Source organism: Ciconia boyciana, chromosome 2 (assembly GCF_034638445.1).
Source record: "Ciconia boyciana chromosome 2, ASM3463844v1, whole genome shotgun sequence".
NCBI classification, from domain to species: Eukaryota; Metazoa; Chordata; class Aves; order Ciconiiformes; family Ciconiidae; genus Ciconia; species Ciconia boyciana.
Window position 1 is genome coordinate 99,337,679 of NC_132935.1, and position 13,363 is coordinate 99,351,041.

At 40.3% G+C, this 13,363-nt stretch overlaps 1 long non-coding RNA gene across 1 annotated transcript in view; it reads right to left on the reverse strand.

Moving 5' to 3' along the window:
* Positions 1-13,363, reverse strand: part of LOC140648014 (uncharacterized) — a 66,013-nt gene that overhangs the window by 25,573 nt on the left and 27,077 nt on the right. The window contains exons 4-5 of the long non-coding RNA XR_012041054.1: positions 10,369-10,607; positions 1,788-2,083 (exon numbers count right to left, since the gene is read on the reverse strand). This is a non-coding gene — a long non-coding RNA (uncharacterized lncRNA). The remainder of the gene's footprint in view (positions 1-1,787; positions 2,084-10,368; positions 10,608-13,363) is intronic.

Here is a 13,363-nt window from a genome sequence, read left to right on the forward strand (position 1 = left end):
GCACTATGTGCTTGTTTAGGATCACACTCCCAAGGACTGTTCTCTGCTTCTTTCACCCACTCCTTCCACTTTCTTCTTCCGTTACTTTCACATACCTTTCCATTCAAACAACACTCTCTGAACTTAATTCACTCCTGTAATACACATTTCTAAATGGCCTTACATGAACCTTTGCTGTGAGCAGTTGCATGCCCATGTTTTGGCACGGGAGACACTATTGTTTCATAAAGATGCTTATTTGTTTCTAAATGCTTGTGGAAAATGAACACATCTTTTCCCACTATGGTTTCATTACACTTTAAACCAGTCTTTCATGAGGTATATATAGTAGCAGCAGCAGGGAGCAGCCTACACTTGAGGCTAGCAGCCTCACAGAAATACTGTGCAAATATGACTTACCACTTTCTCCTCTTTCATGCAAGACTTGAATAACTAGCACTTCCTCATGTCTGTCAAAAGACTGCTCTGTAAATCCATTCTGAGCAAAAAGGAAAATAAGTAAAATGCACATGTTCACCAAGTCTGTTTTTTCACCTTTTGAACTCTAGAACAGCTTTTTAAAGCAATCAGCTATAAGTGCAAACAATACCCTGCTGCCACTTAGCCTCCTTTCCCAAGAAACCCATTTGCAAAGTATTATTTGTTTATTTCTCTCAGGACAGAAATAAGCATTAAACATGGGAAAGTTAATACACTTCATAATGATAAACCAGGGGTTTAAATGAGCATGAAAACTTGCTGAGGCAAAGCCTTTTAAATTATTTTAAAGCTCTAATAGGATCCCTTGCATGTATTTGAAACATATATGCACACAAAGCACTGACCCAGGACATTGTCACTGCTGTTTCTATTATCATTATGACTTTGCAAGCTCTGTCTTATTAATGAGCATTCAGTGCAGTGCTTTACCTGTTGTGGGAACCACTGTATCTTTGACATGTCCCCCCTTTTTCTGAGAACCATCCCCTAATTAATATGAAACTGCTGTGAAATAAGTAACAGAAGCACATAAGTAACAGAAGCACATAAGAAGAACATAAGTAACTGTGAAACACGTAACAGAAGCCCAGAGTAGAAGATTTGCATATTGACAAGACAGTCCGGCATAACGCAGAGATACCTGTGCTACCTGAATGACCAGCAGCAATCCAGCATGGGCCAAGTGTGGTACCTTCCCATACAAAGAAGGGAGACATTGAATTACCCCTGCCAGCATTACGTAAGAAGACTCACCTCAGTGAGACAGAAAACAAGAGAAATGAAGAATCATTGTTTTTAAGCATGCAAATATTTGGTGTCCTTTTCCTTTGGCAGCCAGCCACCCAATCATGCACATGGAGAGCACACACAAAATTTTTCCTCCTGCCAGAAGAGAATGGAGAAGATACACAGGTCAGTGCACCAGGCTGGCGCTAGAGAAGAACTTAGCCTGTCCGAGAGAGGAAGGGAAAGGAGAGTCAGCAAACAGAGTCTGCTTCTGTAAACAGATGCCACAAAACTGCACATAAACAGAGAAAACCTCATTTAAAGGTTAGATGAAGAAGTACTGCAGCAGGTTTTGCCTCCTACTTAATTCCTGCTGATTCAACTTAATTCCTAGGGTCCCCAAGGACAGTGCAGCTCCCATGGATGTCTTTTCTCATCCCAAAGGCATATATGATGCAAAGCTGTATGCATGAACAGTCTGGGCTGGACTGTGCTTTCAGAGGCACAGGCCTTTGTATCTCCTGCAGCACACTCAGTCTCCCACAGGATGGCAAATGCCACTGGCACTATTAATGCAGTACCTTGCCTGAATATATGCCGCTTCCATGTGAAAGTACAAGTTGGAGAGGTTTCCTGGAAGTCCTAGTGTATCTGTACAGAGACTCACATGCCTGGTCCCATGGAGGGAAGCAATCTATTGCAGTATGCAGACATGACTGGCTCCTTATCATGTACACCTTCTCAGATCCGGATCCTTTTTTCATGTAACTTTCTCAACTCTTCAAATCAAGACTTTGTAATTGACCCTGGCAGCCAGAATTGCAATACTTCAGGTTTCTTTCATGTACCTTCAGGTTTTGTTTGGCTCCAAATTAATCTGTCAGGCAAACAAGGACAAAAAGAAAAATAATGTGAGCTGCTTAGCAGGAAACTTGATCCATTTAAAGTAAATCTTCAAATAGTTATTAAAATGCAAGCTTAGCTTTTCTTCTGCGGCACAGAAGCAGCCTCAGTGAGACAGTCACTATTGACTATTTACAGAGCAGATTTTTCCCATTCTAATGTTTGTTTTAATGGCTGTTTCAAGTGCAGCATATAACCAGTGAGCAGTTAAATTTTGTGCCTGTGAGAGAGCTGTTACGTGTTGAAATCCCACAGCATGTTCACTGCTAAGCAACATTCAGTTTCTAGCCTCTGCTCGAACTCTGATATTCTTTGATTTCCACATCCACATTCTGGTCTCCATCACACATAACTCTTTCAAGTGGTCTACACATATAAATGCTAATTGACTACTGCCTAATCCAAAACTCATTCATTATTTCAGTGCAAAGGCTTCCACTGACCTCATGGATCAGAATGTTGATGAACAAAAAAGCCTCATAACAGTAGACTCACCTGAAGAAAAACTCTTTCTGTTTAAGTTAAGTGAATTTCTTTTTTCCTAAAGCAATTATCTCTAAGTTCAACAAAAAGAATGTTAGACATTTAAAAAACATTTATAAAAAATTAAAGACTCATTCTTTTAAGAGTATTTTCCCTACATCAGAAAACATCTTTAAAGTATAACAATGCTGTTTGGAAGTATCAAATGAAACTTTTTTCTCCTAAGAAAATGGCAATTTTTAAAAATAAATTGAGCCTTTTGAAGGTGGTCGATATTGTTGCAATATCTTCCTATGAATATGATAATCACTGAGCCATCAGGCTAGCCGATTTCACTGAAAAGCTCAAAATGTGCAGGATGATAGCTTTACAGATCTATTTGTTAGCCAGTAGCTTAACAAGGTGTCAGGCTGATAGAGGCCACAACTACTCACTTGCCAATCTAAAAACCATTTCTCCTAAGAAAAGGAAATAAATGAAAAAGACTGATTGCATAGCTAACCAGGTTTTGCAGATACAGAAACCCATAAAAGCATGAATATTTACTAAGGGAACCTGAACAATGGAGTGCTTTTACCATCCAGTAATGCGACAGTACTTGGGAGAACTGTTCTTGCTCCATTTACTAGTTTATAGGCAGACAGAGACTGCTGGCTGTAAAAGGAACTATCAAACAAGACTTGTTTTGCTGTTTTTTTGCTTCTAGGAGTTGTGAAAAGTTTGCAAAAAGAAGTTGGTTTTCTACCTCCATTGTTGCCATGAGTACCTAATGTAGAAGCAGTTCCCAGAAACAATAAATCGTGCATTTTGATTCTTCTGATTGTTACAGGTGAATCTTCTTTTATAGGAATCAGCAAGACCACCACTGACTGAAAAACATTCTAATTGGTCTCTGTTACATTGGCCCTTCTCATTTTTATAAGTTCACTTCACTTTAGGAAAAAAATACTCAGAAATTCAGTAATAAACATTTTCTGAATTAAAATTTAAATAATTATTGAAAAAACGTTGAAAAAAGTGCCACAAATGAGATCTTTAGGAAAAAAGCTAAACTGGGATCAAACTAGGAGTTGTGCTCATGTAGAGCCTCATTCCATAATGAATTAAGAGTTTTTGACCTCCAGAGAGGACATGGCATAAATGACCTCTTATATGTCTACTTTTGTTTATTGGCAAGTGACTGACTGGTTCTGCTTGACCTCCCTTATTCCATTAAAATTTTAGCTACCTATTATTTCAGCTCATTTGTTTTTTGCCAGCTCCGTCTTTCTGGAAATGTGCGTAAGTAGCATACCCATACTGTATTTCAACATCTTATTCAAAGACACAGTACTGACATCCACAAATAACGCACTTCTACAGAAATCTGTTCCACTCCATGTGGCTACACTAGCAGGAGTTTTCTGTTTGCATTTTTTTAAACACAGATCAAGTCATTCTTCTTAAAAGGAATCATAGCCTTCTGTGCTAAATTTTCATAAATACAAAGCCAGGTACAAACAGAACATTTTCAGACAACATTAATTCCTCTACTGCCCTGCAGGAATCAACCTTTGTAAATATATTAATTACCTAGAAATATAGTGAATCTCTGCCTTGCTGAAAGGCAGTGTATTCTGGCATGACTTGGTGTGGTATGCAACTACCATCCTAACCTGTTGGAGAGAGCTTATACTCCCTTGGTGAACAAGCCTGAATCTTGCAATCTACCACTTCCTCTTCCAGGTATCCCACCTCTTAACTCTAGTCCTTTCCCGGGTGAGGTTTTAATAGATAAAAAAGACATTATCTCACCCATCCAGATGCTCATTGAGTCACTTCACTGCACCAGTGGAGGAGGAGTGTTCCACCGCAGACTACGGGTACAGCATGAAATGTGAGGAGGGAACAGCGTGACAGGAGAGCAGGGCTCTGCCTACAGCACGGCTGCAAGCTAGCTACAGCCTGGTTATTACTGACAGACAATTTCACCTTAGATTCGCAATGAATAAGTTCTATGCTGGTCAATCTCCTGAGCCCAGGATGTTTTCTGGGCAATAAGAAAATACTCTCTTCTGTTTCCTACACGGTTGAAACGATATTTGAGAGGATAGGCTGTTGCAGCCTTTTGCTGTTGTGCAATAGCAAAGCACGAGGCAGGATTCAATCTCCAGTGCACAATCTGTGTATCATTACCCTGCAAATACACCTTTGAATGCCATCTCTTTCGCAATAGCCCTTTTACAGTCTTATCACCATCTTCTGTTCTTTTCTTCACAGCTACTTTGATTCTTAAAGTCTTGCTCAGCTCAGCTTTCCACGCAGTACATGATCTAGCTGGAAGCCTTCTCTTGTTCTTGCTTTCCAAACCCATGGATTTTCCCTAGCTCAACACACTTTCTCTTCCTCTTATGTTTCTCCTTTTGCAGTCTAGAGGCAGGCTTCTTTCTGTTCCTTCACATTTACTACTCTTGCTGTAAACACCTTCTCATCTGTAACCTGCCATCTGAAACAGATTGCCTCTTTCTCTCTGCCTCATCAATTCATTCCCTCTTTTCAAATCACAATCAAAAGCATGGATTTTCTCCCCGTCCTGTGTCTTCTAATTTTTTTCTTTGTGTTATCGGCTTTATGCCTGACTGCCTTAATTAACTCACTGTAGAATGTCTTTACACAACTACTTTCTGTAATTTATAGTCTTCTGTATCTGAGGGGCATTTCAGAGTATATTATTTATGACATTTTCTGTAAAACAGAGCACAACTGTATTCCTGTGGTCTGCCAATAAATCAGTCTTACCTATAATGAGGTTACATCCTGAAAAGGAAGATTGTATATCATGCCCGTACAATAGAATTAATTAATTAACTGCTTTAGAGTATACCAAGTTGGCTTGTCTTTTAAAATTTTCAAATAATATTTGGATCATCTGAAGGGTAGAACTCATTTCAGGTAAAAGCAAGGTATTTTGACCAAGTTAAATGAGTAAAACTTGGTCAAGTTATGACCAAGGCTCTCTGCTTACTTTTATGAACTATGGATATGCACTGGAAACTGTATGCATCTACCCCAGTATTTTAAATTTATTGCAGGTGCGACTCCAATTCCTGCTGAACACCTGACAACCTCACAGGTGGTCTCTCTGCAGACACAATCAAAGGACAGAAAGCAAATTACAATCCAAAGCTAATGATGCAAGACATCAGATGTGTCTGACCCTGTCCCTCAAGGAGCCGCTGGTCCTTGCTGCACCCTGACAATTTCATGGTCAATGTCATTATGTCAGTAAGTTGCACAGATTGTAAAAGTATCGTCCCAGGAAAAGTATTGTCCACAGATGGGGGACACAGAGATGTTCACACTGCTCTTGCCCACGCTCAAATTGACATGGGGATAGAATTTTACTCACCAGTTTCTGCATTAATTAATTCAAGTTAATTTTTTCATAGAAAGCTTAAGAATTACAAAAATTTTGGAAAACTGCATTTATATTTTACTGGATTTAAGTATGCCTGTAGCCTAGTAACTGATAAACTAAGTCCTATTCTAGGTCATACTCCCTGGCAGTAATCTTTCAAGAATACATTCTCAGGGAGGGAAGCAGGAGACAGAAGATAAGGAAATCAGTTCAGGAGAAACCAGGCCACAGCATACTTAATTGAGACAATAAGGTCAGATGGCTGGGCAAAAAATTGCATGGGAAAGAAGAAGTAGACATTAATGTATGTGCAATGTGGAGAAAGGATACACAGAAGAAGAAAATCTAATCAAGTCCTGAAGACTGCTGTTAATGTTTCTCAAATGGGAAAAAAAAATCCCTACTTATCTTGCTTTAGACAAATGAGATAGATATGCTTTAGATAATGCTTTTAGATAAGCTTTTTTAGATAAAAGAGATAAATGTATTTATTTGTCTTCTAGTCTTAATTTACCACATCACCCATTGCTGTGGTTAACACATGGATGACATGGGTCTGTGATGGGAAATATACTCTCTATTAACATGTGGTTGATAACCTGAAAATGTGAGAGGCCCTACTTTATGAATACATTCCTACACACCTCTTTTCTGTCTTTCAGAAGACAATGCTGTCTTTCTTAGAATGAAAAGATTTTAAAAGAAGTAAAAAAGTGGTCTAGTTCCCAGTCTGCTGCACTGTTAACTGTAAAGCAGTTTAACACCACCCTGGGAATGGCATGCCCTACCATTCAGGAGAACAGATGTAACCAGTGAAAAGGACAAAGCCGGTTTTGCAGAGCTCTATAAACATACCAATGAGAACCAAAACAGATGCAGAGAGGTTTTCTGGGACAGTGCTTTTACAGCCTATGTGCCTTATGGACATACCTGCACTGACTTTGTCACTGGGGCAGGGACTGGCGGGTCTGGGCTGAAGTGGGACTCCTGGGCCATGGGCAGGGGTTTCCCTCAGGGCCTTCACAGGAATAACACAGTCAACGTAAAGAAGTAACTATACATCAAACTCTCCATTAAAATTTTCTCAGGTAACATAGAAACATACATTGCTTGAGTTTCCATCAAATATATATCACACATCACCAGCATAAAAATTCTGTCATATGTTGTTTTCAGGTAGAAAATATCTAAGCATTTAGTGATGTTTTGTACTATGTAACTCAAAGCACACACAGGGATGATTACAGCAAAAGCACTTGCAGCTGTGGGCTGACAGAAAGCATGCCTATGATTGTGAGAAAAACCTATTTGGCAACTGAAAGGAGCTTGTCTTAACTTGTTTTGCTCATTTTATTTTAAAGACAATGTTTATTGTCATAGAAATGCAGAAGAATTATGTTTCTACAACCTGCGAACGAACAAGCCTCAGGGAAAGAGGGAAAGGAGTCCAGCTTGCACGCATGAGAAGGCAGCTCCCTGTCTTCAGGAGCTCACTGAAGAGCAAGGCAAGTTTGATGGCTCCCAAAGAACAGAAGCTGTTCCAGTCAGTGTCTTGCAAGGCAACCATCCTTAGGAACCACAGCCCTGTCCTTCTCTCTAGCTTTGAGAACAGTTTTTTTCTAAAGACTACTCTGTTCATTAGAAAAAGGAAAATACCGAGCAGCAAGCAATAAATAAATAAATAAATAAATAAATGAAAAAAAAAGGGAAACTCTGTGCTGCAAAAAGTGAAACTCCCTGTCTCTTCATTGTCTTCCTGAGCAGCCATTCCTCAGGATCCAACCCCATCTCCAAAACGCCTTTTCATTCATAAATTTCCTGTCCTTAAATCAGGTAGCATCCCTGACCCCTCCTCGCAGCTTCCATGATGATTCTTGGTCACCAACCTACCTAAAATATGGACTTAAAAACCTGTTTTGCCTGTAGCAATAGTCTGTATTTTGTCTATTCTCATTTGAATAATTAATCGTCAAGGCTTAACAAACTTTCACTGATGGCAAGGCATAAAAATCTCTCTTGGCATTCCCAGCCTACTTCAGTAAAGGTGAAGGTGTAATATACTCACTTAATGCTCAGAATACAAAAGAGAGCTTGCAATTTAATACAGATACATAGAATTCAAAATAGCAAAGAGAATTCACGTTTGTAGATCGAGGTTTCTGGAGCTGCCATAGAAATTCTCACACAGCTTTGCAACAAAGTCCGTATCAGAAACATATTTAGAACCTAAATCCTGTGATTTCAGTTTCATTTTTTATTTTTATAGGAATTATGTGTATTCTCTGAGAGTATCTTTACCCTGAAGTCTTTTCTTTTATGGAAGAAGACTAAGACACTGATAAGGGCCATTAGAATTATCAGAGTTTAACAAGGATCTGTGCATGTTTGCATAAATAATTAGGTTCAGAACAAGTCTTCTAGATGAGGACTCTAAATTAGCACTTGCAAAATACTCACACCATAGTGCTTGTGTTTGGTTCTAATGTAAAGTTGTTTTAATTCCGTGGCACCAATTACCATCTCCAGTGACTTAATTTTTCATTCATGTGTTCAAAATAATTTTTGCTTGTCATTTCAGTTCTGTGCCCCCATCTGCCCACCCTCTCCCCCCTCCAGAGAAGCATGATTCAGCATCACTGATGGGAGAGGTGTGGCTCACAGAGAGTATCTGTGGACATTATGGACGCTGACAAACATGGACGGTTCAGCAGCTGGAAGAGCTCAACAGAGACAGACATACCACTATGCAGGTTCATCTCTATGAAGACCCAGCAGGGGTCATTATCATTCACACCATCATGTGTTTTTCCCTCTGCTTGCCATTTTATCATGTAATAACACAATACATCATATGCCAGCAGGCATTTCAGGGTAGTTTGGTTTATTTGGATGAAATACGTGTTTATGAAGAGAGCTGGAACTCTTTAGGAAGGAACTTGTTTTTCATGGCTTTGTTTCCAGAATGCAAAACAATTACGTGATTCTTGAATTTTCTGCAGGCAACCAGTTATGTATTGCTGACTTTCCCGGCTTTTGGGACCTATAAAAATCCAATGGCTAGAGAGGTTGGAAAATGATGAGACACTTTTCTCTCACTTTTCTCTCCACCCTTCAGAATCGTTCCAAATATATTTTAGATTAGGGAAAGTTGTTGGTCATGGACTACTTTTTGCAAGCACTCTCTTCATCTTGCCTAATGACCTTCTTTCTAATATCCATGTTGTGAATGGCAAGTGAGATGTAAGCTTTCTCTCCATCTCCTTATGGCAGGAACTAGAATTGAGTATAAGAATAGGAAAGCAAGCATATGGACAAAGATGGTAGGGATTTCCACACAGGAAAACAAAACTGATATGGGAGGACATCAGCCCATGGTCCTCCAAATAACCACTCATTGACACAAGGAGGAAGTCAAAAACAGGGAATGCAAACAATCTTCTAATATTTAGACCAGAAGGTACTTGTGAAATGTCATTGCACTTCCTCAGATTTTTTATTGGCTGAGAATTTTCTACTTCACTATTTCTAGCCATTCGTACTTGGGTCATAGGAATAAATGAGTGAATGCAGAGCAGGCAGAGAATGTCCCTGTCCTCAAGATGGATGCATTAAACCACACTCCTAACAGAATGGGGGAAGAAAGCTATGAAACAACAGTAAAAGACAAATAAGAACAACGTGGCCCTAGTCCTGTAGCAATGGGTCATACCAAGTGCATGTATCTATGCATTTTATACGACCACAAGTTCCTAGTCACTGGAAAAAAAACCTAGAGATTCTCAAATACTCTTTCAGAATGGTACAGTATTCCTTTCCTGTATTTTTAGATGGACCTCCAGACTATCCATCTCAGCATGACAATTTCTCAGAAAAAGAGGGAGGAGGGGTGGAAACAGTCTGCAGCACAAAAATGAAATTCTGGAAGTACTACTATTACTGAGATAAAGGGACAGCAATATAATGTAAACAAACAATTTGTAAGAGTTTTGAAAGCAAGCTCCCATCTGTTCTGGATACACAAAAATGCTACAGAAGGGACTATAATTTACAGCATAAATGGTAGTACTGTTAACCTCAATTTAATAGGAGAAGGAAAACTGCTATACATGTCAAACACCATAGTATTATATAAATGATCCACAAAGAGCAGAAAATCAAGACACATAAATAAACTGGTATGAGTTATTCCACAAGGAAGCTGGGGCCAGAAGCCCATGTATACAGGTATGCCCGATATGCTTTGTCAAACCAGTGCTGAAACATACTCTGTGGTAAATAAAATACAATAATTCCCCAAATTCTTCACATCTTCTGGAAAAAAAAAAACCAACTTTAAAATATCTAATATAGTAATGATTCTGACAATAATCCATACTCACTCTATAGCAGCTGCTGTGAATCACCGCGTTTCTCACTCACAAACCCAGAATGGCAAATAAGGCTGTTCAGGAACACAGGTCCTCTCCAGCAGGGCTGTGTGAGTAGTGTGGCATTTGTAACAGCACTTAGATGATTTGGGAGCACAAGTCCCCCTCAAAGTCACGCCACAGACAAAAGAATTTAATCCACCATCACAGATGCAGGATTCTTTTTCTAAATGAATTGGTGATGAGAGCAGCTGGAATTACAGACATCAGAAAGAGTTATTTTGTTCTGCTAGTTGAGCATTTTCCAGTTCTTCCGCAGAAATACACTTGCTGAAGTCATTAGGATGAAAGAGGTTTTACCCTTAGGAAACTAGACTGACTACAGGGATGTGCATTTGGCCTGTTTCATAGAGGTGGCTATTTTCCTTGCAATTACCCAGGAAGGGGAAAAAGAGGCTTTGATGCACTAGGTAGAACCACAAATATCATGTACTGATTTACTGAATGAAGGTTCATATTATACATGAAAAAAATATTTAAAAAAAAAATTATTAAACAATTAGTTTCCTCTTAATGCAACTGTTGCAATTTTTCTGTTGATTTGTGTTACTACAGGGTAACTGTTGTTGAATTTAACAGGTTTGCCCAAAGGATATTCCTTGGGAGGCTATACAAAAACCTTCAAAGGGCACAAAGGGCATTTGTACATGGGGGAAAAATTTGAAACACATTGCTGCTAGAATACAAAGGCTATACTTGCCCATAAATGGCAAGCAGAGGTTTTGTGGCAATATGGCTCATCTGGTAGGACAGAGGTTTAATTGGGTGCCATCTCCACATTGCCAAAAGTTACAAGTCAAAGCTACAAAACTCATGACTTTAAAAAGAGAAATTTTCTCCTGTGTTTCAAGAAAGCATTTGGAACTGTGTCCACAGAGCTGATTTTTTTGTAAGTATTTAAAAGGGTTTTTTAAATGAGACATCCCGATCCCAGAGGCTGGTGATCAGTGGCACAAAGTCCAGTTGCAGGCCAGTAATTAGTGGTGTACCCCAGGGGTCATACAGGGTCCAGTCCTGTTTAATATCTTCATTAATAATTTGGATGATGAGGCAGAGTGTACCCTCAGCAAGCTTGCTGATGGCACCGAAGTGGGAGGAGTGGCTGATACACCAGAGGGTCATGCTGCCATCAGGCGCGACCTTGACAGGCTGGAGAAATGGGCTGACATCAACCTCATGAAGTTCGACAAGCGGAAGTGCCAAGTCCTGCACCGGGGGAGGAACAACCCCATGCACCAGGATATGCTGGGGGCCCACCCAGCTTGGCAGAAAAGGACCTGAAGGGTCCTGGTGGACACCAAGTTGAATGTGAGCCAGCGATGTGCCCTTGTGGCAAAGGCAGCTGATGGTATCGTGGGCTGCATTAGGCAAAGTATTGAAATATTGCCAGCAAATCAAGGGAGGTGATCCTTCCCCTCTGCTCAGCACTGGTGAGTACTGGAGTACTGTGTCCAGTTCTGGGCTCCCCAGTACAAGAGAGATATGGACATACAGGAGAGAGTCCAGTGAAGGGCCACAAAGATGATGGACTGGAGGATCTCTCCTATGAAGAAAGGCTGAGAGAGCTGGGACTGTTTCACGTAGGGAAGAGAAGGTTCATGGGAGATCTTGTCAATGTGTATAAATACCTGAGGGGAGGGTGTAAAGAAGACAGAGCCAGGCTCTTTTCAGTGGTGGCCCGGTGACAGGACCAGAGGCAATGGGCACAAACTGAAACACAGGAGGTTCTCTCTGAACATCAGGAAACACTTTTTCATTGCGCAAGTGACCGAGCACTGGCACAGGTTGCCCAGAGAGGTTGTGGTGTCTCCTTCCTTGGAGATATTCAAAAGCCGTGTGGGCATGGTCCTGGGCAACCAGCTCTGGGCAGTCCTGCTTGAGCAGGGGGTTGGACCAGATGACCTCCAGATGTCCCTGCCAACTTCAATGTTTCTGTATTTATTGCTTGCCAGGCAAGGTTGGTACTATCCTTGTCTCCATAGGTGATTTCCACTCACACCAGAAGACTCTTATCTTTATTATGACAGTGCCATATACAAGACTTCCAATGCCTAAATTACTTCAGTTTCCACGTTTACTGTCAGTACAGAATTTGAATCATTGGCTTTATCAGCAAATTGGCAATACACTTTCAGGACCTTACATATTGAAACACATTGCTTCTAATCCTAATGTGCAAGAATTTGTTGAAAAACAAACACTGCTGCAGTTTCATTAGGTTACTATATTTCATCTTAAATTATGTTTCTTTAGGGAGACACCTCGCATCCCAATGAACAATAACAGATGTGACTGTTTTGGCTCAGTACCAGTCACCAGATACATACAAATTCCTGGAGGATGCTTTCACCATAACAAGTTTTTTGTTGTTTAACAGTAGCTGACAGTAACTGCTGCTGATAACTGCCCATTAAATCTTTTAACATACAGGATACATCCATAGGTGCTGAGTGCTGAATAACTTCATGTGTGGCATCTAATACCTGGAAGTCATAGAAGGAGCATGTTTCTGCCACAACATATACACACACCTGCTGTGTTGAGCATAAGGAGATGCTTGAGATAACTCATAACACGAGACCAAACTTCAACTCGGACTTAAAAAGTTGCTTGTGAAAGCTTACTGGATGTTTTACTTCATGGTTAGAAGGGTCATAGAAGAAAGGTGGGGAAACTGGCTTATAAAGGGTGATGCATAGGGAATGACCAAGGCGTGGTGGTGCTGGGGAAGCCAGGTGACCCCTGCTCCGAGCAGGGAGGGGGGGGAAAGATGCTTGGGGTAGCCTTCATTTACAGGACAGATACAGGACGCTGGAAAGAGGAGGTACAAGAGAACATAGCTTCATGCTCTGACAGAGATGTCAGCAGAGCTGCTAAAAGCTGCCAAAGGTACCACTGGCAACTTTACAAATGGAAACTGGTATATTCACAAGATGCAAGCACATGA